The sequence below is a fragment of the Felis catus genome, chromosome A1 (genome assembly GCF_018350175.1).
Source record: "Felis catus isolate Fca126 chromosome A1, F.catus_Fca126_mat1.0, whole genome shotgun sequence".
Taxonomy (NCBI): domain Eukaryota; kingdom Metazoa; phylum Chordata; class Mammalia; order Carnivora; family Felidae; genus Felis; species Felis catus.
In genome coordinates this window covers 129,251,017-129,278,832 of record NC_058368.1, presented here as the reverse complement: position 1 = coordinate 129,278,832, position 27,816 = coordinate 129,251,017, and the positions used below count along the sequence as shown (strand labels likewise).

The 27,816-nt window shown below is 46.3% G+C and overlaps 1 protein-coding gene and 1 pseudogene across 1 annotated transcript in view; one reads left to right on the top strand and one right to left on the bottom strand.

Moving 5' to 3' along the window:
• The window catches only part of LOC109501517, a 94,975-nt gene that overhangs the window by 42,870 nt on the left and 24,289 nt on the right, over window positions 1-27,816 (bottom strand). The gene's annotated exons all lie outside the window — the stretch shown is intronic.
• On the top strand, window positions 14,219-14,313 carry LOC111556915 (annotated as a pseudogene).

Genomic DNA, 27,816 nt, shown 5'->3' with positions numbered 1-27,816 from the left:
CCATAGGCTCTTCCCTCCCGGCCTCGTGAGCAGAGTTTCACATAGTGTTTGTGGCTGTCCAGCAGGTTCTACTTCCAGGCTTGCAGGATGGCTACTGGGTTCAAACCTTATCTACCACTTCCACGCCAAGGTCACATCCTGCCACCCTCTGCAATGTCACCCTCCAGGTGATTGTCACAGAGCCTACTCCTTGGTCCCAGCATCACTCAAAAGCACCCAAGGTACAGGATAGCTGAGGTTTCAGGGCCCAAGTGCAGATGCAAATTAGAGTATTTTTAATGTTACGAGAATGGTAGCAAATACTCCTTGAGGACAAGGGTTGCAATTAATCTGCAAATGTGTAATAAGAATCCCTGAAAAAAAAGTTACTGTAAAAGAACAATGATGATGAAAACACATGTATGTGAGTAGGTGGCTTCTTGGAGAGCTGGGGGTGTTTGAGGGCCACTCTTCCCCAAAAGATGTGAGGGAGTTGGTGAAAAAAAGATTTGGAGAGCACCGCACAATGTTCCCCACCAGGAGAGCCAGGAGGAGGAGCCCAGGAAGAGGGGGAGGAAAGATCCCCGCGGAGGTCAGGAGAGGGGACCAGCACAAAAATGGCTGCCCTGCAAACACTTGACTGCAGAGACAGCCGTTATTTCCAGAAGTCAGCATTGGACAGAATCTGGCTTTCCTTACCCCTCCAGAGACCAAAGGAAGGTGATATGGAGATACCTGGCAGGGCCAGTATGGAGAATGCTGTTCACTGGCTTCTTCAACCTCCATTCCGAGCTTCTCCAGGGCACCATCCCATACTGGAGACACCGGAAAACAAAAAACAGAGTTCCCTGTCCTTCTCTGCAGGCAGACGTCCGGGTAGGATTAGGTTCTGCCAATTAGATGCACTGGCACAAGACTTCTATTTAGAGCTCAGTTAGGTGGGGTGAGAGGCAAGGCATGGAGGCTTTTTTTTTTAATGTTTATTTATTTTTGAAAGAGAAAGAGAGACAGTGCAAGCAGGGGAGAGGCAGAGAGAAAGGGAGGCACAGAATCCAAAGCAGGCTCCAGGCTCTGAGCTGTCAGCACAGAGCCTGACGTGGGCTTTAAACCCATGAACCCTGAGATCATGACCTGAGCCTAAGTCAGACACTTAACTGACTGAGCCACCGGGCCACCCTAAGGTACGGAGTCTTGACTTGGCTGGCCCAGGTCACGTCAGAGGCTGTGGAAAGGTGGGAGTACAGCCTTCCCGCCAGAATACACAGTAATTCTTGGAGCTGAAATTGTTTCTAGGGGCTCTGACTCCAGCCTGCTTCCCTAGCCCTTCAAAGCGTTTGTAGGCCACTGAATACCTGATTATTTATGCCCTCCTGTTTCAACTAACTAGAGTGATTTCCCTTGTCTGAATTGGCACAGGCAGTGGCAGATCTCACGTGCCTGACACCCAAAGCGGATCATGTTTTTTAATGCCCTCCTCCAGGTGACAAAATTGTTTTCAGCGATAATCCTGTAATAATCAGTAATTACTATTATTCTCATTATTTATTAAACATTGTTTTAAAACAATCCCTTAGACAGAATAAACTTCAATTTTGAAAATGCTGTTCAAAATCAAATACGTCGTGTACGAAACAATTTGCATTTACGAAATCTTAAACCCCAAAACACCAAGTGGTCATGTGCAAGGACAGAACTGAATTAACTCAGGCTTTGTTTCTTGGCTTTGCAATCACTGTGCTATCATTGTTTACCTGTCATCTAAATATAGGAATACCTAGTACTGGGGGGGGCTGGAGACACAAGCTATGCCTCAAGCCAGCTCGAACCATCCTGGACTATTCTTCTTGGGAGTTCTTCTGATTAACTTTCAGGTGGGATATAATATTTATTAAAAGACAAGTAATAAAATATGCTAATTTGAAGCATACACACACACACACACACACACACACACACTTCTATGACTGTATATAATTAAAATTCAACAGTCGCTACAGCAATTGTTTAGAACGTGGACCAACAAAAGATTTTGGGGAAGGAGTATTTTATCACTGACATTGTTTAGAATTGCCGGCATGGGGATAATAAAAAGCAGACTGACTTACAGTCGATTTTATTATTGGCTTTAAATTCTCAGCAGACACTGCAGTCCCACACCACACGCAGCAGCCAGGAGGTCTGCTCGCCCTGCCCGTGCCACTGCCCCTGTCCTGAGGTGAGCAGGTGCAGCGAGCCTGCAAGAGCCTGCTCCCAAGCTTGAGGGTTCAGAAGGGACGTGCGGCATAAGCGGAAGTGGTGAAGGGTGAGCCTGAGACACCAGGGCCTTCACCACCTCGGCCAGGGGACTCAGCCAGAGAACCTCACAACTCTCCAAATCCCCAAACATTGCTAACGCATAAAGTTCCCCTCACAGATTGCCTTTGGTGAGGAGGGTTGGAGAGCCCCAAGCTCTGTTGAAACACTGATGCCAGATTCTCAGTAGTGAAGTGACTCACCCACCCGCATGTGACGGAAATGTGTGCTTCAGCGTGATTAAAAATCACTTCATGTCATGAGCCCTTAAGGGCACACACAAATAGTTGAATCTATAAATGTTAACTCTACCAATGCCAAAGTTCCACTTCTAGCTAAAAGCCTGACTTGATTTGCCAGGCAGACGATCTGTACACCAGTGTGTTCTGGGGGGTCAGGGAAAGCAAAGGCCTCCAGCAGAGGCACGGCCATCGGTCAAGGCCACGACCCAGGCACTGTCTTTAAAGAAAGCACCTTCTCTCTCTTCCCCTCCAAATTGTCACCACCCTCCGAGATATCGAAAGTGCTCTGAGGGCAGAGATGGAACTTCTGTCCGGTGACCCTCATGGTCCCCAGCAGTACAAGTCCGATGAAAGGCTGATTTCCTAGCTCCAGGGAGAGTCAAGCTTGTGTTTCTGCCCTTAGATGAGGGACTTTTAACACAAAGGTGAAGGCTCACGGAGCAGGAAAGATGACAGTACAAGCTGATATTAATGCATGCTCCCAAGACCCCATGGGAATTAAGGGGAGACTATCTCTCAGGACAGAGGACAGCAGTTACCACCCCAGAAGGCCCCTGTGCACTGGCAAGAAAAGATGCAGGCAGGCATCGCCTGTGCGCAGGGATGCATGGAAGATTATGACCTTTCTCCTCTGGGCAGCAGCAGGCCAGACGTCCATCTGCAGGTGCTGGAGATACCGCCACAGCAAGAGAGGCTGCATGCCACTAGCACCCCTGCCCGTAGAACCAGAGGGTGTTGTTTTATCATTAGAGCTGGCAAGAGAGGCAGGGCCATCCAGCCACGTGGCTAGCACCCAGGTGTTTGGGAGAAGGTCTGCCCTAGCTCATGCATTTCAAACGCTGCACTGGCATCTAAGCTCAGATTGCTGTATTATGTCAAGTAATGTCAGCCAGCCTTATATCTAAGAACTACAGGCCTTAATTACTCCAGGGAACAGTCTGGTGGCTAAACAAAGAAAGGCTTGTTACAAAGGCCCCTTTGTTGAAAGCGCCTTTGCCTAGATTGCTCCAGGCACGCCTTATAACCAGCCACCAGCCCAGCGCTAGGAAGCAGTACGAGTCAAGTAACCTTCGTGGGTTTCAGAAGACCTAGACTCAAGGCTCACATTTCCTGTCTGTGTGATCTCGTAGAAGCCACAGATCCATTTCAAGCCCCGGTTTTCTTACCCATACACGGCGGTTATCAGGGTAAACTTGACCCATGTTATCCAGGCCCGAGTGCTAAGGGCCTCAGGGTTGGTGCAGGGGCCCAACACCCCGGCTCATATCCCAACACTACTGGGCAGTATTTATGCCCTCCACAGGCAGGCAAAATTGAATGGTCTTTTAATTATGTCCCTCCCTGACCATCTCCCCCCCCCCCCCCCCCACCTATAATAAACACATAGAATAAATAAGGGAATGTGTTTGTAGTGGATATTTTTTCTTTTTCCTATCCAGAATCCACCCCTCCTGGAGGAGGCAGGGAGTGTGCAGAAACCCACCTCCTACTAGGACAGCCGAGGAAGGATGTGGGATTCCCTCCTCTCACTCGTAAGAAACAGAGAGGCAGGCGGGTGATCTGCCAGGCCAGGCCCAAGCTCACATCCTAAACTCGGAATCTTGAGGGAGGGGGTGAGAAAGAGGTCTGCGGAAGATAAAGATTCTTCCTGATGTGGGTAGAGTCAAGAGACCACGGCACTGAAGCCGTGTCCAGGAGGAAGGGGACTGCAGCCTCCTAGCACACTGTTCTGGGAGGGGACTTGGGCTGTACTCTTGGTGCCCCAACCCTTCATTCCTGCTGCTTTTCTGAGCTTGGTTCTCCAGCCTCCCATCTATCCTATAAGCTACTGGATGGACAGCCTTCTGATACATTCCTTTTCTGCTTATGTTTACCAGATTTGGGCTCTGTTGTTTGTAACCAAGAGTCCTGCCTGGTACTGTGAGATATGGCCAAGGAGGAAAACATCCAAAATACAGAAAAAAAGTGTTTTTAATCGCCCACACAAATACATTTATCACATTATTTAAAACTGTGAAAATTGGAAAGAGAGCTCATCCCCGACTGTAGTGAGCTGGTCAAATAAATTCTGACTCATTCACTTGGAAAAGTAAGCAATTATCAGGATAAGGGCACAAAGATGATATAATAATAAGGAAAGTGCTCATGAGGATTGATTGACAAATGAAAACACGGTAAGAAATTTTATGTAAGAGATAGCTGACCCTCCTCCCCATAGAATGTAAGGTCCCCGGGGTTAGGATGTTTTATCTACCTTGCTGGGGGTCCTATCTCAAGGCACTGGCAACAGTAGGCACTCAACTTACACTTAAGGATTGAATGAATAAATGAACAATAAACTATCTACAAAGGGGAGGGGTGGGAAAAAAACACCATCAAATGCTTTAGTGACTGTTGTAGGTTAGTCAGATTTTTAAAAGCTGTTACTTTTTCTGTATCCAGCACTTTCCTTCGTGTGGTTCTGTTATCCTGAGAAGCAAAGATTTATTTTTCTTGGTTTAAATGGCTGGTAGGTGACCCAACTTCCCCTAATATTTATGTCCCCTCTTGAAAAGCCCAAGTTGCCACCAAGCAGGGTGATAAGGGCAAAGGAACATTTGCTCCCCTTGCCAAGAGGAAATGCTTAGCTGAAGCAGTCCATTGGGAGCTGGCCCTGTAGCCAAGTAAACATCACCTTCCTGCAGCAGAGAGCACCCTGGACCCTCCGAGCGCTGCCCAGGCCAAGTCAAAGTCCTCCCACCCCACCCCCCAGCCCCACTCCATTCCCCCTGGGCTGCCATCTCTCTCCGGTTCTCTCCTCACCACCGGGCTTTGTCACCAGTCTCTGCACACCACAGGATCTAAACAATAGCAGATTCCGCAGCCAGAGGGAGTTCAAAGGGGTCGACAGCCCAGTCAGATTTGGCATTCAGCTGAGGCTGCCACCAGCTTAGCTGGTGGGATCCCTTCCCACCTCGGAATGACTAAGCAGGGATGTGGAGGAGTCAGCACTCTGCACAAGTCAGGAGGTGGACTTCAGGCAGCCCTGAACTCTGGCAGCAAGAAGGAAGAGGGGATATGGATCAGCCAGGTGAATGTGAGGACGTGGAATCTGCTACAGACACCTGGGCAGGGCTGGCTGGAGGCACCTGCTAAGATCACCGTCTTAAGGCCACTGCTGGCTTGTATTCATTATGACAGTCATATTTTCTCTCCCTCTTTCCTTCCCTCCCTCCCCCCTCCCCATGCAATCTGCTTCATGATAAAATGAATAAAGCCATGCAAAGAAAAATGCTGGACAAAGAAAAAAGACACACATGAAAGCACACACCCTACACAGGCTCAACTTCGCCTCCTACATGCCTTCTCCAGAAATTCTTTTCTGCAGCTGCCACTTCCCCATCTTTTTTTAAAAACTTTTTTTTTAGGGGCGCCTGGGTGGCGCAGTCGGTTAAGCGTCCGACTTCAGCCAGGTCACGATCTCGCGGTCCGTGGGTTCGAGCCCCGCGTCAGGCTCTGGGCTGATGGCTCAGAGCCTGGAGCCTGTTTCCGATTCTGTGTCTCCCTCTCTCTCTGCCCCTCCCCCGTTCATGCTCTGTCTCTCTCTGTCCCAAAAATAAATAAACATTGAAAAAAAATTTAAAAAAAAACTTTTTTTTTAAGTTTATTTATTTATTTTGAGAGAGAGAGAGAGAGAGAGAGAGAGAGAGAGAGAGAGAGCAGGGGAGGAGCAGAGAGAGAGGGATTGAGAGAGAGAGAGTGACAGAGAGAGAGAGAATCCCAAGCAGGCTCCATGCTGTCAGCACAGAGCCCAATACAGAGCTCAAACTTACCAACCATGAGGTCATGACCCGAGCCGAAACTGAGTCAGACGCTTAACCAAATGAGCCACCCGGGCACCCCTGTCACTTCCTAATCTTATATAAAGACATGTTGCATCCAGGTTTGATCTGACCCAAGACCACAAGCCCCAGGCTCTGGGGTACACCCTGAAGGCATCTCCCCCATTACAAACACGTGCTGTCATTTCACAAGTGTGGTACTAGCTAGGTGGCAGCCCTACTCAGGGCTCTGGGTCCCACTCTGCAGGCTCTCTCCCCTAAGTGCCGAAGGCACCAGGAACTGCCGGACAGTGCCCTCTCCTTGGAGCTCTGGCTCTCAGTTGTGTGGTACCCCCTCTAAGTTGCTGAGGTAGTAAGCCATCAGGCAGCTTCCCTCCACCCGAGGTCTATGTGACAGCTCTACAGTTGCTCTAGAAACTTCTTCAAGCTTCTAGGTGCTAACAACCCAGCCCCTTGCCTCTGTTTCCCCAGTCCTCTTGGTGGTAGGTGCTTCCTGCAGTTATCTCTGAGATACCTCAGGGTTCCTTTTTTTGCCACTTCAGCCTGCTAATACCAATATAACTAAGTGCCTTTATTAAATTCTGTCAAAACAACTATGGTCATCAACTCCTTCCCTCAATAATGTTCATATGATCAAAAGACTTTCTGGAGTGGTATTAACAGTTTTGGTTTCCTTGGTTAGTTTTATTGAATGCAATTTAAATTAAAATTCATTGTTTTTTTTCCAATTATGCTTTAATTTTATAATTACTTTAAAACATACTATGGTGGTTTTTGTTTTCTTGAGTGGAATCCTATACTGGTATTGGAGAAAAGCTATTAGGAAAAAATATGTCAGAATGAACGTGCTAGTAAAGATGCTTTTCTGGGTAGTTTGTTGGAGAGCCCATCTCTTCCTCACTTGAGGTGAAGAAATTTTTCATCCATCATGTTCAAATGACAATCCTCAAGAAACTGTGTTCAAAAATTAATTGGAAGTTAGCACCCGCTAAGCGGTCCAACTTATTGACCATTTCTTATTTCTGATGGGGCTTTAGGTGAAGATACACTGTAGAGAAATACGTGTCCTTTAAAAAGCTGGGGATTCCAGAACTCTTCAAGAAGAGGTACTTTGCAAGGGAATGAAAACCCAACTTGAAAAAAGAATCCTGCAGAACGATATACAAAAAATTGTAGCAACCTAACTGTTCATAAAGACCAAAGGGAGGCCACCATACTGTAAGTCGGGGGTGGCTGGGGGGGGGGGAACTATTAAAATCACAGGTGGTTGCAATAACCACACATCCATTCGGTGCTGAATTTTCAATCCCTATCTCCTTACTTTGGGAGCAATTAGTCTCGGGTGAAAAACTGCACTTGCAGCTAATTGCACCTGCAATTACCTACTTCCGGGTGCAATTAGCCACTTGAACCTAATTCTGAGTGTGCAAGTGTTTAATTTCGTATGTGAGGAGGTGATTCCAGCTACAGTTAGTTGTGCCCTCAGTCTTTGCACCTGCAACTAATTGTGACTAATAAAACAAGTCTTCATGCAAGTCAGGTTGAAGGCACATATGGTGGACCCTGCTTGGGGAACCAAGGATTGGATTGGTTAGGCTGACAGAGATACAAGTGTACTGAAGGGAACTAAGGGACAAATTATGAGAACTCGTCACTCTGTGGATCTATGACCACATTATCCATGTCCCTTTGCTACATATTCCTCCTGAACCTTGGAATATGAAGTCCGCGGAGGAGTGGTCTGGCTTACCAAAGATAACACAGCAATTCTTTGAATGACATTCAGAAACACCCATAAGACATAGGTCAGGTCAGAAATGCACTTCAGCCAATTCTCCATTATTTAGGTTAACTCTGAACAGGTTGTTCAAAACACTTGGGTTAACAGAAATTTACTGAAATCCTACTATGTGCTAAGTCATATAACTAATCCAGGGATTAACATGGATGGCTCCTGCCTTCCTTTTCATGTCAGTGCCACAAGTATTTATTGAATACCTACTATCTGCTTGGCACGTCATAGTGCCTGTGAGCTTATTGGGAAAATCCACGTATTCTTACAAATGTCTGTTTATCAAGCCCTCTTGGAATCCACATTCAAGTGGGAAAGACAGATGTTAAACAACGATGTACATAATCAATGACTTCATTAATGGCTGTGGGAGTGCCTGATTGGAGGCTTCCCTGAGCTGAGTTCAAGTTAGGCTTGTCCAGAGAATTGATGCTTGAGCTGAGATTTGAAAGATGACTAGGAGTTACCTGGTCGAGGGGTTAGGGAGGGAGGCTCCCAGCTGGAGGGATGAAACTGCAAAAGCTCTGAGGCAGGAAGGAACATGTCAACACCGAGATGTGGAAAGAAGGCGAGAGTGGGTAGAGCAGAGCAAAAAGATGGATGGATGAGGTTTATGTGATTAGAGAGAGTAGGTTCTTCAAAGTAGCCCAAAATGCACCCCAGCAGAGAATGGAGGATGGTCTCTGCTAGAAAGGACTGCCCTGTGTGGCCTCTCTATATTAGCCTGTAGGGACTCTTGATGTCAGATTTATTTTTTTGCCCCTCTTCCTCTAATCTGACCAATACCAACCTGAATCCTGAAAGAGCCCCCAAGGGAATGAGGTAGAGGGAAGGAAAAAAGAGAATCAACCCCTCTTTCTCAACTGCACAACCCTGAACTTAGGGTAACTCCGAGTTGAAGGTGAGACTGAAGGTTTACATTAGACTGGACTGGACTTCTAATACTTGAAAATAAACCTCATTTTCAAAATCGAGGCTAGTCTAATAGTGAAAGGGATCCAGAAAACAATCTGCATGAAATGTCTCTAAAGGAGGGGGAAATAGGGACCCACCTGAGCATGGGAAGCTTGAACGGAAGAGACATACAGCCTCTTTGTGATTATACTCCATTGAAGTCTGAGAAGGCAAGGAAGGTTCCACAAAAATAAGAAGGACTGTAGGATTTGGCACACCTCGGTGGCTCAGTCAGTTGGGCATCTGACTCTTGATTTCGACTCAGGTCATGATCTCACAGTTCTTAAGTTTGAGCCCCACGTCAGGCTCTGCACTGACAGCATGGAACCTGTTTGGGATTCAGTGTCTTTCTGTCTCTCTCTCTCTCTTTGCCTCTCTCTCTCAAAAATAAATAAACCTTAAGAAGGATGGTAGGATTTGATAGAGAGGAGCATTCAGGCATTGCAAGAGAATGAGAGGGAGAACACAGGAGACAAAATCTGTTTTCTGCTGAGTGGGAAGCCTCAAGAAGTCAGGCCTGGCTAGAGCGGATGGTCTGAGGTATGAACAGCAGGGCTGGATTAACATGGGGTGAAATCAGACAGAAGGAAGCCAGAAAGGCCAGGCAATAGGAGTTAGGAGTCTCTAACATCAAAAGCGACTTCTCCTCCAGACTCTTAACAGGCAGTGAAATGACTGAGTTTGAGCCTAAAGTTGGGGGTTCATCTAGGTTGAGTTCCCTACCAGAGCTGATTAGGATATTTCTCCCCTTCTCTGTGTATTGTCTGGTGGGATGGAGAGAAACCATCATTGTAAGGACATTGTGAGGACAAACTCAGCCCTTTGCCAGCACTCCTGGCCATGAAGGAACATGTGCTGTGCAGGACTTTAGGGATATAGGGAATGCATTCCCCCTTTTCCTCCTTCCTTTCTTGTGGGCAAGACTGTTTATCAATTCAGCTACTCCTCCTTCAGCTCACAGCAAGATCATGTCTTCCAGCCTCCCTTATACTTAGAGTCATGAACCTGGATTCCAGTCAAGTGGCCAGTGCATCCCTGGCCCCTAAAACATTTAATCCAGACTTCTACTTATTCTCCCCTCCCAAGTCATGAGGCTGCAAAGAAAGGACTTCAAGATGGTGGAGACACATGATACCAAGAATCTGCTTCCCTGCAGAGAGAGGCACCATCAGACGCAAATCAGGCCATGACATAGGCAGGGAAATACTGTTTGGTTAAGGCAGTGAGACGTGGAGTTATTCATGACTGCAGCATACCCTAGTCTACCTTAACATGGCTATCCACCCCAATCTTGGGGCTCCTTCTCATTTCCCTCCACTCTACACATGTCCCACAACACCCCTGGTCTCATTATTTCCATGCAGCAGAATATTCACAGCTCTAGAGGTGGGGGAAGAAGACCCATGAAGAAAAAATGTAGGCCTTTCTCTTCCCTGAGCACACTATTGCATTGCCACACAATGGCCTTAGCGGGCCCCTCTTCCTGGAATGCTGCTCCTTCAGATGTTCACTCCAGTGGCTTCTCAGCTGAAGTGACCCTTTCTCAGAGGTGCGGGGCCACCTGCCAACAACCTACCATCACAATACTCTGCTGCTTTCAGGGCACTTACCAATCTATGAAATGATTTTCTTTGTTTATTGTCTTTCTCCTAGGATATCATCTCCATGAGCATGAGGTCTAGGTTTTGTTGCCATTTCTTTAGTGAGAGGACATGCCCACACCTACTCAATAAATACATGTGGAATGAATGAATGAAGAAATGAATGACAGGGTATAAAGATTCATACCTCCAGGTTATCTAGTCTTGCCTCCTTTACAAATCAGAAAACTGAGCCCTCTTTCCTAAAAGGAGGAACCAGAAGAGCATCCGACACACCTCTACCAGGCTAGCTGTTTCTGGAGTGCTGAACTTGGACACGATTTATTCAAATGAAAACTCTGGGGGAATTGTTTCAGAGGGATCCATAAAACAAATGTCATTTTCATCTGGAGAATTCACCCAACCTTCTCACCAATTTCAAATATAGTTCTTTAATGCAGATTTGACAAATTGGAAATCTCTTACACAGAGCCATTTATCATCGAATGTGTGCCTACCCTGCACCACAGTTTAAGTTACAGCTTTTAATGGGATAAAACATTTCTATAAAATCATCGAAATACCTTAAACCAAAGCTGCCTATGAGAAATTGATGAGCTTCAAGCATTGACTCAGCCCCTGAAACCATCAACCTTGCCATTGGCACCAGGGGCACTTCTAATAAAAGCAGCTAAGGAGGTATAATGAATACCTAATGAACCATTTTGTATGTCTATGTGGTTTCTCGAATTGGAAATAAATCAATGAGCCTTACAAAATGCATATTTCAGTGGTGTATTCATAAACAACAATCTTGTTTTTCTATCATGACTCAAGTGTCATTCTTTTTATAACACAACTGAAGATTTAATCATTTACTTTATATATACATAACCCAGAGTGCACGGGGGGGAAGGGGGCAACCTCATGCTGTTTTGGTTCTTAAATGTCCTGGTGTGTGGAAGCTCTGAGGATCCTGAAGGTAAAACAGAAGCACCCACGATCTAGTAGTGAACAGAGGATGTGTAAATGATAACTAGTAAACGACACGGAAACTTCCATGAATCAATACCAGGAGATAACCTACGCTGAGCCCTGGCGGCAAAGCGAAGGAAAACAGATGTCAGTGAATCCTGTGCTGCAGGCACTGGCCATCGTGGCCGGCTCAGCCAGGGGCAGCAGGGCTCACTGGACCGGAACAAGCTTCTCCAGCAGTCCAGCCCGGATGTGTGGTACACTCCCCTGTCGGCTCCCCACCACAACCTTACCAGAGGGTTCAGCTTAGTTGTCCCACCAACTTCCTCAGCTGGAAACGGGTGACCCGCTTCCCCTCCCCTTGGCATGGGCTCAAACCCTATGACCCAAAGCTGCCTTTCTATCTCAGCAACTTCCCTTCCAGAGGCCAAATATAACCATTCCTTTCCCAGCTCACGAAAATTCCAGTCAGACGGCTGTGCACAGTGACAGCCGGCCAAAGAGCGTCTCACCAGCCCAGCCCACAGCCAAAAATAACGGCCACTCGGTTAGTATAGGCTGGGTATTTTTTTCCTGTGGCTGGGACTTTGTTTGGAGTTATTTTTTGTTTTGGTTTTGGATTTTGTTTTATTTTGTGTTTGTCTTTTGGAAGTAAACAGACCAACCAAAGACGCTACATCAACATTCCACAGTAGTCTCATGCATTTAGTGTCTGTCACAATAGGTTATGACAAAAAGTATTCATCTCTTAAACTTCTCCAGTCACCTACACAAAAAGGAGAGTCTAGCAAGTGCATCTCCTCCCGACTCTGTTCAGAAGTGCCTGCCGCACGGCCACAGTCATGGTGAGACTCAACCACCAGGCTGTGTCTTCTCCTCAGTCTAGCTGGAGTGACTGGAAGAGTCTCATCTATGGGGTTGTTTCCATGTTTAGACCCATGATGCACCTGAGCTGCAGACAGGCAATGGGCCCTAGAGCTGTCAGTTCAGGGCTCTCCACAAGTACTAAAATGCCTTAAATTATTAATCTACTTCTTTAAAAGTACACAGTGTTTAACAACAACCAAGTCCACTTCTGATCTGCTTCCTGACACACAAGGCTCTTGTCAACCAGGTTTTTTTGTTTTGTTTTATTTTGTTTTTGCAGGCCAACAGAGACATCTTGTTAAATCTTACCTAGGGGGTAACACTAAATTAAAGCATGCTAAAGAGATCCAGGCTGGGAAAGGTTATTGTCCCCTCCATGTCCTATTTCCAAGTGCAATGAATAATAAGCAATTGGGCAAAACTGTAACCTTCAATTGTTGGAACACCTTTGTACTCTTGTTCTTCAAAGGCAGAATGTTTTCTGGCATTACGTTTCTATGTGAGAAAAAAAAAACACACTCTCAGTTTCCACATGTGGGTGCATATCACACAGATAATCTTGTTGCTTGTCATGTTGTATGCCGTCTTAAGATCAATTAATAATTTAGGCATTTAATGTATGTATCAGCTCTCGTGTGTGTACATGTGTGTATGCGTACACGTACACGTCCTATGTGCTTGTGTCAAAAATGTCTTCTATATTAATGGAAAGCAAGCAATCTCTTGGGTGTTTCTCCACCATGAAATTAACTTTACATCTTATCATCAAATGAGTGGGAAGTGATAACTGGTCCCTGTTCTTTACAGAAAACTAAGTGCTAGTATACACCAGAAAAGGAATGATACTAAACATTTCACATTGCGTATTTTCTGAAATTGCTCCCCTCTTTTTTTCTAAGGAAAACCTTTATTACTCTAGGGCTGCATAGACTGTAGAGGAAATATGGCTCCTGAGTTTCAACTTTTTCTATTTAGGTTGCCTTTCCCTTGCTTCCTCCCTGGAATATTCATCATGCTTGTCATCGAGAACTGCTTCTGAGCACCTCGCAGTGCCAAGAGTGGTACCAGGTGTGTGTGCTTGGCAGTCCTCACCTCCACTGCTGTCCACAGGCTCCAACTTGGATTTAAGCACGGTCATCATTCACACCCTCGTGGCGGCGACATCTTGGGGTGCTACCAGCATGATGACAAGCAGCAAGAATGAGCACCGGGGCAGCAGCTGTTGTGGGAAAGTTGTGTGTCTGCACCCGGCTCGTGCTTGCCTTGCTGCTCCTGACACCTCTCTCCACCCACCTTCCTCGCTGCAAAGGCTTTTGTGTCTCATCGATGCCATGAGAGAGTCACCAGAATGATAGAATCTTAGGGAAAGGGATCTCAAAAAACATCTAGTTCGACCCTCTCATTTTAAAAATGAAGAAATGGAGCCCTGATGGGTTAAGTTCCTTGGCCAAGCTCACGCAGGTGGTTACTGGCAGAGCAACGCCTCGAGTCCAGTAACTGAGCCCATTTTCCAATGCTCTTTCTACCACACCAGTGGCCTTCCGCCATTTGTTAGCACAATCCACAGCATGAAATAAATTCTTTATCATGACCTGCAGTATCTACAAATATATGCAACCAACACAAAAGTCTCACAAAACAATACTGACCTTTACTATATGTGATACATTTTGGTGTTTTCTATCGTGGTATGTTCGTTTTAAAATATTCTGGAGAGTGCTCGGCAGCATGTATACTAAAACTGGAACAATACAGACAAGATTAACATGGTCCCTCCACAAGGATAACATGCAAATTTTTCCCATATCTTTTGTACATTTACCAAATGTTCCTTTTCTTTCCAGGGATAATATTTATAGGTATACAGTCAAATGATTCACGTTTTTTTTTTTCTAATTAGATACATTTACTGAATATCTAGGAAGGTAGGGCTTGAACTAAATACAGAAAGGGGTCTCTTTCAGCTCTAACCTGCCAGGTGCCTGGTTGTGGAATGATCTTATTGTCTGATTGGCCCTTAATTCTGAAAGGCAGAATGATCTAGTGTAGAGAACACCGGGCCTAGCCCTGGCTCCACCGTCTTCCTAGTGTGTGACTTTAGGTGAGTTTTCTCTGTGTTCCATTCTCATCTGTGAGATGGAGTTGCGACTAATTGACAGAGTTCTGAGAAGTAAACAAAATAATGCAAATGAATGCAATAAAAAGCTCTATACACAAGACTTGTTGGAACAGCAATGGTCTTAAATTCTCACATTTCTGAGAAATATGGTGTCTCAAGATGTTTCTGGATTCTCATCAAAACACCTGCATAATGTATTATGAATACATTTGGTATCATAAAAGAAAAACTCTACCCTGGAACTGACCCATTTTTAAATGCATTTGCAGGTGTTTGGAGAGGGGCTGACCCTAAATCTTGAAGATATTTGGCCTCAGAAAAGTAGAATTCATTGAGACCAAAGATGACTCCTCGCTCTTGAAAGGGAAAGGTGATGAGTCACAAGCTGAAAAACGTATTCAAGAAAGGTTGCTGCTAGTGAGGACGAAGAGGGAGAACTGAATGAGCATATGGCAAATGTTCAGATACAACAGCCATGCTGCAGTCTGGCGGGACAACTGAGGTACAGTGAATGGAAAGGAAGCCTTCCCGATGCAACTGGGGGCTGCTACAGCTGGTTTTGAAGAAGGCATCTTGCTAAGGAGGTGGCTGGGCTTGGCTTCCATGTGTTTCACCTTTGGACTCACTAAATCCAATGAATGAAGATTTCAAAAACCAATGCAGAAATTATTCTTGAAAACATTCAGACTGTCTGCAATAACCTTGCCAAGAACACCAGAAGGGCCCTTGACAGCTGAGAACGTTAGGCAAAACCATTCCGAAGTTGGTTGTGATGCTTCACTCCGAGATTTTGCGGCTAGGGCGGGAAAGGCACTGTCGGCACTATTAAGGTACTAAGGGCTGCTTCCCTGCTGTGTGAAACCGAGCACAAGTGATCTCGAAGACCCCGAAGAGGAGGAGGAGCCTGGCATGGGCACGGTGGGTGAAGGTGGCATGGAGGTAGCATGTTCTGATGCCTCAGATCGCGCATGATCACCACTAATGAACTGTTACCAGAAGTTCAAAGCATGATTCTCACCAATAAGGTCAGAGAAACTGAAAACTAAAGAACAGGTTATGGGTTTCAGTTGACAAGGTACAGGATGGTTTATGGCTGTCACTGTGCATGTCCATAGATAACATATTTTGTGGTTTTGAAGGAAAAAGACATTTGTATATTCCTTTTTTTAAAATGCCACCTATGATTTCAAAGTTTATTCTGCAACCCACCAAACAGGCCCCTGCCCCCCCCCCCCCCCCCCCCCCCGGTGGAGAAGGCCAAGCCTTGACCAGTGCGGGCAGGGTTCCTTCCAGCCTGCTCCCCTCCCCTCCTCTGACACCTACTCCCACTGCACGCCTGATTCTAATCCTCTGGAACTCTGTTCCATGGTAAGCAACCTCCTCAGTATTAGCCTAGGGGTAGGGAACTTTCTTTTCCTGCTTCCTTTGGAGCCTGGGCACTGCTCCTTCCTCTCCACTCTTCCCAGACTCCCAGATCTGTCCTCCTTTCTCCTCAAAGAGACCTTTACTCATTTTCCTTCAAGTCAATCCCTCCTTCCCTCCCTGTGCCACTTGGTTGCCCACCACTACCCCCCACAGACCTTCTAAAGGCACCTTAGTGGCTTACCATCTTTTTTTCTATCCAGCAATCTGCCATCAAGTCAGGCACGTTAATGTCCACGTGGACAGTGCATCCACTGCACCGGCCCCCACTCCCCTTCCTTCCCTCCCTGCCCTGTTTTACAAGGCGGTTTTTGAATCACCCGCCTTGTTCCACCCGAGGCAGTTTCAGTCCTCCTCCGGCTCTCTGATCTCATCTTCCTCTCCTGAGACCTCGTTCCCTTAAATCCACTAACTCTGACTTTGCATCAGCTGGAGCTCTGCCATCCCCCATTCTCTCCACATTCCCCATCTTCTCGGCTCCCTCAAGGTTTTGCTTCCTTCTCCTTCCAGCCCAGACTCCAGGACCCAGAGCTTCAGCCACTCTTTTGGCAGTACTCTAACCCATGACCTGTCAGTTCATTTCATGATACACATCCAACGTGAAACAAGAAACATAACTGACCACCTATCTCTGACATTCCTTCCTTCCTCTCTCCCTTCCTTCCTTCCTTCCTTCCTTCCTTCCTTCCTTCCTTCATAAATTGCATAAAGTTTACTACTGGACTGACCTTCCTTCATTTTAGAACATTCCACAAAAACAGAAAGGCATATATGACAAGATTTCGAATGACCAATATAGTAAGAGCTTTGGTATTCTCGGCTCATTCCGGGTGGGTTGTCTCACACAGTCCCTGGAGGTTTGCACACCCCAGTCTGAGAGCCACAGTCCTAAGCCCTGTCACTTTTTTCCCTCAGTCACATTCACCCTGCAAACCAAACCTGAATCCATCTAGCCATGAGGCTCCCTTTCTATACCAGGTGGCTGCATGAAGCTGGGGAACCGGCTGAGCCCCAGGTGACCTCTCCAGACTTAGCCTTTCCCCTGAGGGCAACATAGCTGATAGCCTCTGGGAGCACAGTCAAGCCAACTGGAAAGAAAACTCCCTTCATCTTTGTATCACCAGTGCCCAGCACAGTGCCTGGCACTTGCCTGTGACCCAGTAGTGTTTGTTGTGCTGAACTGTGTACACGTGTCACACCCACCACCCCGCCTGCATCGTGGTAAAGGCATGAGGAGCACGTGGAGAAAGCCCAGTGGGTCAGGAGGTCCCAGCTGAGCGTGTGCTCAGTTCTGAAGCGGTGTGAGGAACACTTGCTCTCACAGCACCTGTCGCACACGGACCCACCCAACAGACTGGCCGTCAGAAGCCAGACACTGTGCAGCTGACCCCAGCCTGACTTAGGCCATGTGCGCCTGAGACAGCTTAATCAAAGCCCATGCCTCACCTTCCCTATTCTGGGAGGGGGTGGGGTGCTGTGGAGGGAGGCATTAGGGCCCCTCCAGACAGTCTTCTCTTTCCCCAGAGCCTGGGCTCAGGGTCCTACTGCACCCCCATCTCCTTCAGACTCCCCTCACAGAAGGATTCCTCGGCTGTCAGAAGGAAGAGGTGGACAGGGGAGTGACGAATTTTGATTGCGGTGGATGCAATAAGGAGGACAGGGCAGACACTTAGCAGACGTGCTGGGGAGAGCTAAGGAGATGTGCTTGTGACCAAACACTCCTCTGGTGAGGGGATCTTTCACATCTGTCCATTCCCTGCCCCCTGCCTGCCACCTGTCACCTGGAGACGCATCCCCAGGTAAGCTGGGCCTTTAGAAGGACACATAACAACTATGGCACTTTCTCAGAGGGGTGAAGATGATTCGGGCAAAATTCTCTCCCCTCCTGTCAGTTCTTCCATCTTCTCTTTGTACCCCCCTACCTAGACCAATATTTTATAACCAGGGGTCCACGGACTGACCCCTACATCAGAGTCACAGGCCTATTAGCAATGCAGACTCCTGGGCCTCAGACAGATGGCATCAGAAACTCTGAAACCAGAGCCAGAGAATCTGCATTGTTTTGCCCGTGAAAGTTTGAGAACCACTGAAAACAGTTACTTCTCTATTTTTCCCAACTGTGCATCCTTAATCCTTAATCCCCTCTCATCTTGCCACCATCCCCCCTCTGCCACTCCACATCTCAGGCCATCATGATAAAGCCCAGGGAGACACAAATGGAAGGACCTAGGCAGGAATAAGAGCCCCCTGGGCTCTCACCCTCCTGTGTTGACCATGAGCTCTTCCCTTACTGTACATTATTTTAATTAACCTAGGACATCTCACATGGTTCTTAGGGGCCCTGCTTAACTTAACGGGGCCCACTTGCCCAAAATGAACACTGGGCCAGCCGGGTACTTAGTACACTGGACTCAAAGTTGCCAGGGGGAAACTAAGGAAATCAGGGACCTGAGGCCTGGCCTAATGTTGATCTATTTTGGGCCAAAGCCACATCTACTAATAGGTCTCTACTAATAGGTCTGCCAAGATGGAAATCTTAATCAATGCTAAACAAGGGTTATAAATAATGGGGATGTTTGCCATCCACTTACCTCCCGGGGATGGGTCGTGAGCTAGAGATGGCGATGACCACGGAACACTCTAAACCTGAAGAAAATTCTCTGAACCATTCTTCCACTTACAGAGTTTTTGAGGCACCGGTCCCCGTGCGGCTCTGACAAGTGAGCTATTTTCGTACATGAACAGGTAGAGCTATTGTTATCTCTGCTCTGAATCAAGGACTAAAAGGAAAGGTGAGAGGGAGAAGGAGGGCATGAGAGAGAAGAAATGGAGGGGAGGTGCAGCAGTGGGGGGGGGGGGTGGTAACACCGGAAACCAAAAGGAAAGGAACCAGGCGCTCTTCCCAGGGCTGGAGTAACCAATAGGTCACTGTGTGGATCCAAGGCACCACGTGGCTCCTCAGCAACCACAGTGAGAGGCCCTCAGCAACCACAGTGAGAGGATTCTGGAGGGACTCAGCATGCGTGTCAAAGGGCTTCGCAAATGGTGAAGGGATATCCATACAGAGCGTCAGCTCTCTACCTGCAACAAGGGAGCTAGTGCCCCTTTCCAACACCCCCACCCAAAGACTCGAGACACCACAGGCCATAAGGAAGCTCAACTAACAGACATGTTTCCATCGGTGCATGCATTTCCACCGCCCTCCTGCCAGATTACCTAGGAATCTCAACGAGAGTGCTATCTTAGCAAGAAACAGAAAACGAGAACAGAATAAGCCCAAGGACGTGCTGCATTCCTATGGTAACACACCCCACTGCGGGTCAGCGCTCCACATATGTTCTAATGTCTGGACACATACTTGTTTTGAGACCAGCAGGACCTCTGCCACAGCTTCCCATGTTCTGCTTCGTCAGCATGAAAGATCTGCTGCCATAGACTTGTTCGGCTCCCCCCCCCCCGCGCCGGGGGCTCTCCTCCTCCGAGTCTGACTGAGAAGCTTACACCATCGCTGTATGAAGACACTTCCTTCAGTTCTCATTTCTGACTCACCCCGCTGGGCTTCCGGGGTCCACTGATCCGCAGGCCGGCAAGGTGTGCTCGCCTCCAGGACCTGACCACTGGAGGGCGCCAGAGAGCAAGGAGGGCCCAGGGTTTCCCGGGGAAGCGCTGAATGCCCCGGCACACCCAGCTCCCTCCTCCAGGCCAGACACTGTGAGGCTTCTTAACAGTTTCTAGATCCGCCAGAAACAAACACCTCACCTTCACCGTACGCTTCCTTGGTAAACTCTTATTTTCTTCTTTATCAAGTTTGGGTGGAAAACAAAACAATTAATTTAGAAAGCAGCGCACAAGAACCTAAACATTATTTATGTCTCTAATTACCTCATTCTAGTGGGTATTTTAGTCCCTGTCTGGTCAGGACATTAATTATCTTCATAACTACAGCAAAAGTTAAATAATAAGCACCCAAGGCTACAGCACTACTGTAATGTGCAAGCTTAAATGAACTTATAAATTTTATTAATGGATGCTTTATACAACTCCATATATTATAAATCAAACAAGAAACCTATTTCTATCTTTTAAGGGTGCGGTGGAAAAGCTTTAACGTTATTGAGGATAATTTTTATTAAGTTTAAAACTCCCTTTTTTTCAGTAATGAGACTGTTATGAGGATAATTTAATCTAGTTTGTCATGAGGCACCCTGGCTTGTTAAATAAGTTAATAAATGACTATGCATTAATCAAAGTGACAAAGCTATGAAGAGCTGGGGATGGGAGACAATTCTGGTGATAGTATTAATTAGTATTTAATTAGAAACTTAGGGCCCATAAATAAAAAAAAAATCATGGTAGAGACATTTATGCAAATTGCTTGGAGCTTTGCAGCGGAGTTAGCTTCGCTTTAAAGAAACATGATTTTTTTTCCTAGCAGACTACTGTACATAGTAGCACTGTGGCCACATCACGTGGCTTCAACCAGCTCTTCTTTTGTTTCCAATTTGTTCCAATTACAGGCCTGTAAATTCAAATCATTCTTTGGACCATCTTGATTGAAATGTAGAATTTCCGCCATTTCTGCGGGGAGTTCTTTTTCTTTTTAAATGAAAAGGGAGAGACGCTGGAGAGAAATAGTTTCAGATTCTTTTTCTGCCGTTATAATTAAGATGTGTGCCACCATCTTCTACAAACAATTGTGGAGTCCATTTGGTACGCAAACAATGCCTCCTTTTTTAACCCCGGTGAGCTGGAACGGGGTTTTGTTATGTGCTATCACACTGAAGGCTGCATGGACTCAACTGCCGTCATTTTTCTTATAATCATATAGCACTTCTCCCTTTTCTCTCCATCACATGCTCTGATAGATGGGCAATTTTTGAGGGCCCCAAAAGATAATAACCATTTGGTTCGGAACGTCACTGCTCTCCTAAGGTACATGTCCCCTTTTTCAGACTTTATTATTTGTTGCATTTATTCAAGAAAGGTTATCCACAGTAAAACTGCTTTTTCTATTCAACAGTCTATCTCTGTCATGGTTCATTTATGTGTGAGCATGACGGACTGAAACCCGTATTATCCACAGCTGACAAGTGTCAGGCCGACAGTTCAATCAGCCCTTCCTTAAGATGATGCCCAGGGCCCCGTGTTTGAAGTAGGACAATAAAGCAGGCAACACAATCAGGGTCAAACTGATCCAATCCCTGTATATAAAGGGGATTCTGCCTAATAACACAGTGCGATTTTTTTCCCCTCTCCAAACACATTAGTCCTTAAACAGTGAGTTGGCCCTTAAGAAAATCTGTGACTGACATGAAAATGCCGGAGTTTTAACGTGGCTGGTTTATCCATAACCTCATGGGGCCGCTTCTTTGTGCAGACTGGTTTTGTCAAAGTCAGAAAAATAATGTATTCAGTGTCTGATCATTTTTAGGGAGTTATTTGAATGGGATTTTAAGTCAGACATCCTGATGTTGACACAGGGATCATTTTCTTGTCCTTTTGTTTTACATGTGTGGAACAGATCATTTGCATCGGCTAATAAAATTAAATCTCTGAAACGCGTACAAAAGCAAGCTCCTTTCAGCAACTCTCCCCAATCCCTCCCAAGCAGAGTTGCTGGGTTGTTTCTTTATATTAGGCCTCTCTAGAACACAGACAGAATGCAAACATATCTTCAAAACTATGCTCCTTCGGCCCAGGGAACACTTTGACTCAAACATCTATGAAAGCGTCTCACTACGAATTCTAAAAACTAACAGCACAGCCAAAGTCGATAAAATGCTAACAGCCTGCAGTCGGCTCCTCAGAGGGACAGGGTACTTGCTGCCTTTGCTGGTCTCCAGGCTTCACAGATGATGGCAGGCAAGGGAAGGTTGCTCACCTATTTGGAAGGAGCCAGAACACTGAACGCCCTTCACAGGAAGGAAGCCAAAGCCCCCCTTACAGCATCATTAAACTTTCAAGCCAGAAGGCACCACAGAGAACATCAAATGCAACTTTCAGACTTTATGGATGAGGGAGGCTCAGGGACATTCTGTGACTTCCAATGTCAAAGAGCTTATAAGCAGTAGTGGAAGGACAAAGTTAACAACAACAACAAAATCCTCTATATTTGCTTCTCTTTATCTGGTGTCTCTGGGTAGGGCCAACCTAGTGTAGGACAGTCTGATAAAAAGCAGAATTCAGAAATCAGACGGTGATTTGTCAGAAATCAGTCAGAAGTCAGATCCAACTCTGCCGAGCCCCTTTTCGACAATTCTAGAAGTTCTAAGTAACATGTTCTCTGTGTGTTATTTATTTTCTGGGACACTGCTCTGTCTCAGTCCATCCATTTACCCACACTTGCTGCCCTGCTCTGGCCCTGCTGATCACATCACCCAGCTTCACTTGGAAGGTTAGCCTCTCTAAACCTTGGTGATTAGAGACCATGGGGAGGCCCTGATGATAGTCGATCAGAGAGTGGGAGGAGAAAGGCCAGCATGTGCCTTCCTTCAAGGCTCCCTGCTTTGATCCCCCATTTCTGAAGAGGCTGATCCCTCCAGCACTCCTGCTCCACAGAGTGGCCTCTCCTCCGGGGTTCCAGCTGTCCTGGGCCCCCTTCATTCAGTCTTATCCCCTTGCCCTATAGTCCTTGGGCAGGGGACGGGGAGGTGCTGATAGCTTCCTATTGATGCTGATCTCTGGGTGCCCCGATGCTTCTTGCTCATTCATCTAACCCTGCCCATATTTCTGAATGCACTCTCTTCTTTAAGGCCGCCACCGGAACATTCTCAGGTGAATGCTGTTTTTTGCCAGAACCCTCAGTGACACACTGAACTACTTAGCTTCCTAACTGGCCTCCCTACTTCTAGCCCAGTAGTTCTTAACACCATTAGAATCTCACAGAGAATGTGATGAAAAGCATGGCCTCCCTCCACAGAAAAAATTCACTTACACTTACACACATATACACAAAATTTTGTATACAGTTGTAGAATATCCACAGACTCGTAAAGGCTATCTACACATCTTCCAGGGATCCATAGATCCTATAGTCCATTCCTTCCACCTCTGCTAAATGAATCCTCCTAAAAGACCCATTTGATCATATCCATTTCCTCCTCAGAAACCTTCAGCATTGTCCTACCACCCTCCATAAAGCATGAAGCCCAGAATCCTCAGCCAAGCGTATCAAACTGAATCTGACAAGGTCCTGCTAAGAAAGAACCTCAAGAGAAGGAATGCTGGGGAGTTGTTACAAAGATGTTGAACGAGGTGAAAGGGATGGTAAGGCAAATGAGCACAAGTGGGAGCCAGTACCTGGGGCCAGAGAAGAGCAGAGCCCCGGAGCCGGGGCTATCCAGGAAGCTACGATCACAGAAGGCACTGGTAAGTAGGAGCTGGAGTGTGGAACAGGGCACAGACACTGCGGTGACACCACCCAGGGCAGGAAGAAAAAGTGGGGAATACTCTGGCTCCTTTTCTCCCGTTGCTCGCCAGTCTTCCACAGACCACACTATCTCCAAAGCCAGGTGACAAGGAAGCTTGCAGGAGGTCAGTATGTCGAGGTTCAAAGTGGGGAAGGTAGATGATGGATCTGAGATCAAATACGTAAATGACTTTCATGATAGGCCTCCATGACCTGGCTTCGCCTGCCTACAGAGCCGTGGTGGAAACTGGATTGTCCTTGGAAAGCTCGTTCTTCTAATATCTATTGTGCACGGACTGTGCCAGGCACTAGTTCCAGGAGGAAGATGGGGGAGTGCAGCCCTGGAGTTGCAAATAAATAATCAAGACTGAGGCTGCTGACTTACCTGTGTCGGCAGAAGAGAAGGCATGGTGGTTAATTAGAGCAGGTGACCACAGGAGGCTGGCAGAGTGGCAATAACTCAGGTGTGACAAGACCAGGAGTTGACTACTGGGAAAGGCAGAGGCAGAATGCAGACTGCCAAGTGAAAGAAGTCAACTGAGATGCTACATACTGTATAAGCCCAACTATATGACTTTTCAGAAAAGGCAAAACTATGAAGACAGTAAAAAAAAAAAAAAAAAATCAGTGGTTGCCAGGGGGTGTGGAGAGGGGAGGGAGGGGTGAGGAGGCAGAGCACAGAGGATTTTCAGGGCAGCGAAACTACCCTTTATGATACTATAATGGTGGATATGTGTCATTATAAATTTGTCCAACCCATAGAATGTACAACACCAAGAGTGAACTGTAATGTAAACCATGGACTCTGGGTGATAATGAGGTGACAGTGGAGGTTCATCAACCGTAATAAATGCAGCACCCTGCTGGGGGGTGTTGATAATAAAAGGAAGACTATGCACATGTGGGGGCAGAGAGTAAACGGGAAATCTCTGTAATTTCTGCTCAATATTACTGTGAACCTAAAACAGCTCTAAAAAATAAAGTCTATTAAAAAAATACCCTCCCCGGGGCACCTGGGTGGCTCAGTCGGTTAAGCGTCCGACTGCGGCTCAGGTCATGATCTCACGGTTTGTGAGTTCAAGCCCCGCGTCAGGCTCTGTGCTGACAGCCCGGAGCCTGGAGCCTGCTTTGGATTCTGTGTCTCCCTCTCTCTCTACCCCTCCCCTGCTCATGCTCTATCTCTCTCTGTCTCAAAAATAAATAAAACAGTAAAAAAAAAAAAAAATACCCTCCCCTCACAGAAAGACACCTGAATCCCATCTATTGGTGTACCAGAGCCAATTCTTCCCAGCTCACAAGAAAATGCTACATTTCCAAAGCCAGTTGTTAAACACAGCCACTATGCAAAAAAAGATTATATAAGCACACAAATAAATGAGTCTTATTAAAAATAGAGGTATTTGTGGCACCTAGGTGGCTCAGTCAGCTAAGCATCCGACTCTTGATTTGGGCACAGGTCATGATCTCACAGTCATGAGCTGGAGCCCTGCACTGAGCTCTGCACTGGGCGAGGAGCCTGCTTTGGATTCTCTCTCTCTCCCTCTCTCTCTCCCCCTTCCCCCCCTCAAAATAAATAAAACATTAAAAAATCACTTCAAAAGTTTTAAAAAATAAAATAAAGGTGGTAAATACTCAACATTCATCACTTTCTGATTATTAGACTACTGTCTATGCTCTTGGGATTGTCTGTTGCACCTGAATGGTGGAAACACTACCTAATGATGTGTCGTCATGCATCTCTGCCCAGCTCCACATTCAGGGCTGTCACACTGGTGGCTTATGGAATCTTTACACCACAGGAATCAGCAAATACTATAAATCAGGGCTTGATTTGCTGTGTTGATGTCTGGATTAGGGATGGGCGTACTACAGTGCACAGGCCAAGACTGGCCTACAGTCTGTTTCTGCATGACTCATGAGTTTTTACATTTTTAAAGATTGTTTTAAAAAGGGGGCGCAGGGGCACCTGGGTGGCTCAGTCAGTTGAGCGGCCGACTTCGGCTCAGGTCGTGATCTCGCGGTCCGTGAGTTCAAGCCCCGCGTCAGGCTCTGTGCTGACAGCTCGGAGCCTGAAGCCTGTTTCCGATTCTGTGTCTCCCTCTCTCTGACCCTCCCCCATTCATGCTCTGTCTCTCTCTGTCTCAAAAATAAATAAACGTTAAAAAAAATTTAAAAAAAAAGGGGGGGCACAAGGGCGTCTGGGTGGCTCAGTCTATTGAGCATCCAACTTCAGCTCAGGTCATGATCTCACAGTTGTGAGTTCAACCCCTGCGTCAGGCTCTACGCTAACAGCTCAGAGCCTGAAGCCTAGTTTGGATTTTGTATCTCCCTCTCTCTCTGCCCCTTCCCTACTTGTGCATGCGCTCTTGTTCTCTCTCTCTCTCTCTGACACAAAAATAAATATTAAACATTAAAAAAAAATAGAAATAAAAATAAAAAGGGGGGCAAGGAGAAAAAGACCTTTTCTGGTCCACAGAACAGAAAATAGTTACTATCTGTTTCTTTACTGGAAAAACTTAGCCAAGCCCTGGTCTAGACTTATGAAAGGGACAGGTGAGAGGTTAAAAATACAAATTAAACTTAAAAGTGTATCGTATCTCTAAATGTCACATGGTGAATGGCATAGAAAATTAAGGAACTATTCTTCCAGTATTTGAAAACTAAGGCCTCATCAGCAAAGAAGTCTCTTGTGTCACTGATGAACAAGTGAAGTTCCAACATATATCTTTGTTGTTTCGTGTTCATCTTCTTTGTCAACGTAAACGAAAATGTCAACTAACATTTATGATGGAATCACATCCATGAGTCAATGGTTGAGTTTGGACAGTAACCAAGCATTCGTGTGCAGTCTGATTGTGTGAAATCACAGTCGAATCACAGCCATAAGCTAACTACAGACACAAGAGCTCAGAAAAAAAGAAAAAAGGAAAGCATTATCTGAGAATCAATGGCCTAAAGAACATTCTATAATAAAGAGTACTGTCTAGGGGCGCCTGGGTGGCTCAGTCAGTTAAGTGTCTGACTTCAGCTCAGGTCATGATCTCACGGCTTGTGAGTTCGAGCCCCGAACCAGGCTCTGTGCTGACAGCTCAGAGCCTGGAGCCTCTTCAGACTCTGTGTCTTTCTCTCTCTCTCTCTCTCTCTCTCTCTCTCTCTCTCTCTCTGCCCCTCCCCCACTCATGCTCTGTCTCTATCTCTCAAAAAAAAATACTTAAAATTAAAAAATACTCTTAAAAAAAAAGAGTACTGTCTTTTATGATCGTTTGTAAGTGGTAGGCTACACATTCTTTGTATCAGTACAATTTATAATAAATTTAGCTATGTATATACATGCATGGGTTTTTTTTTTTTTTCCCTAAGGAGCCAGTTATTAAACTTTTACCAGCACTCCACTTACCCCACCCAGAGTCTGACTTAATTGGTCGGGGGAATGGCCTTGGTATCAGGATTTTTACAACTTCTCCCGAGTTATTCCAATGTGTAGCCAGTGTTGCAAACAACTGGCTTAGAGGAGAGATCAAAGTACAGGGAGCAGAATCCTCTTAAGATTTCATTCTTCTTCTTTTTTTTAATGTTTATTGATTTTTGAGAGAGAGAGAGAGAGAGAGCATGAGCAGGGGAGGGGCAAAGCGAGAGGAAGACACAGAATCTGAAGCAGGCTCCAGGCTCTAAGAGAGCCCGATGTGGGGCTCGAACACACGAACAGTGAGACCATGACCTGAGCTGAAGTTGGACACTTAACCGACTGAGTCACCCAGGCACCCCAAGATTTCATTCTTTTTGGTCAGAAAGTATGCTTGAATCTGACCAAGGAGGCTCCAGAAGGAAGCATGAGGGGGGAATGTGTTGGGGGCAGGGATGGGGGGAGGTTCCTCCCAGAACTGGACACACCTCACTCTGCTGACTTTTTTTCCAACTTCTCAGAACAAAATTTCTTGGAGCAATGTTCCCCCAATCTCCTAGACATGCCACTCATACTTCCTTGCACAGAGTTACTCACTGTTAGCTTTACCAAAGATCTTTTTCCTCTCCTGTCTCCTGCCTAAATCTTACCCATCCCTCACATTCCAGCCTAGACAATCTCTTCTTCTCTCAGAACTTCCCACTTATGACACACTCACTTATCCTCCCCCCCACTTCTGTGTCCATGTACCCCTTGCTAAAAGAGCCCTGATTTATTAGGGACAGCACCGTGCCCAGCTAAACACCATTTCCAGGCCTGCATTCTAGCCAAAGTGGCCAGTGTGACACAGTTTTAGCTACTGAGACCTAAGCTGAAGTGTGATGAGTATGTAGGGCAGAGCTTGCACTTTCCTGTTGGAAGCATTAGACACAGCTGGTGCAGACCCCTCTCCTACTTCCAGA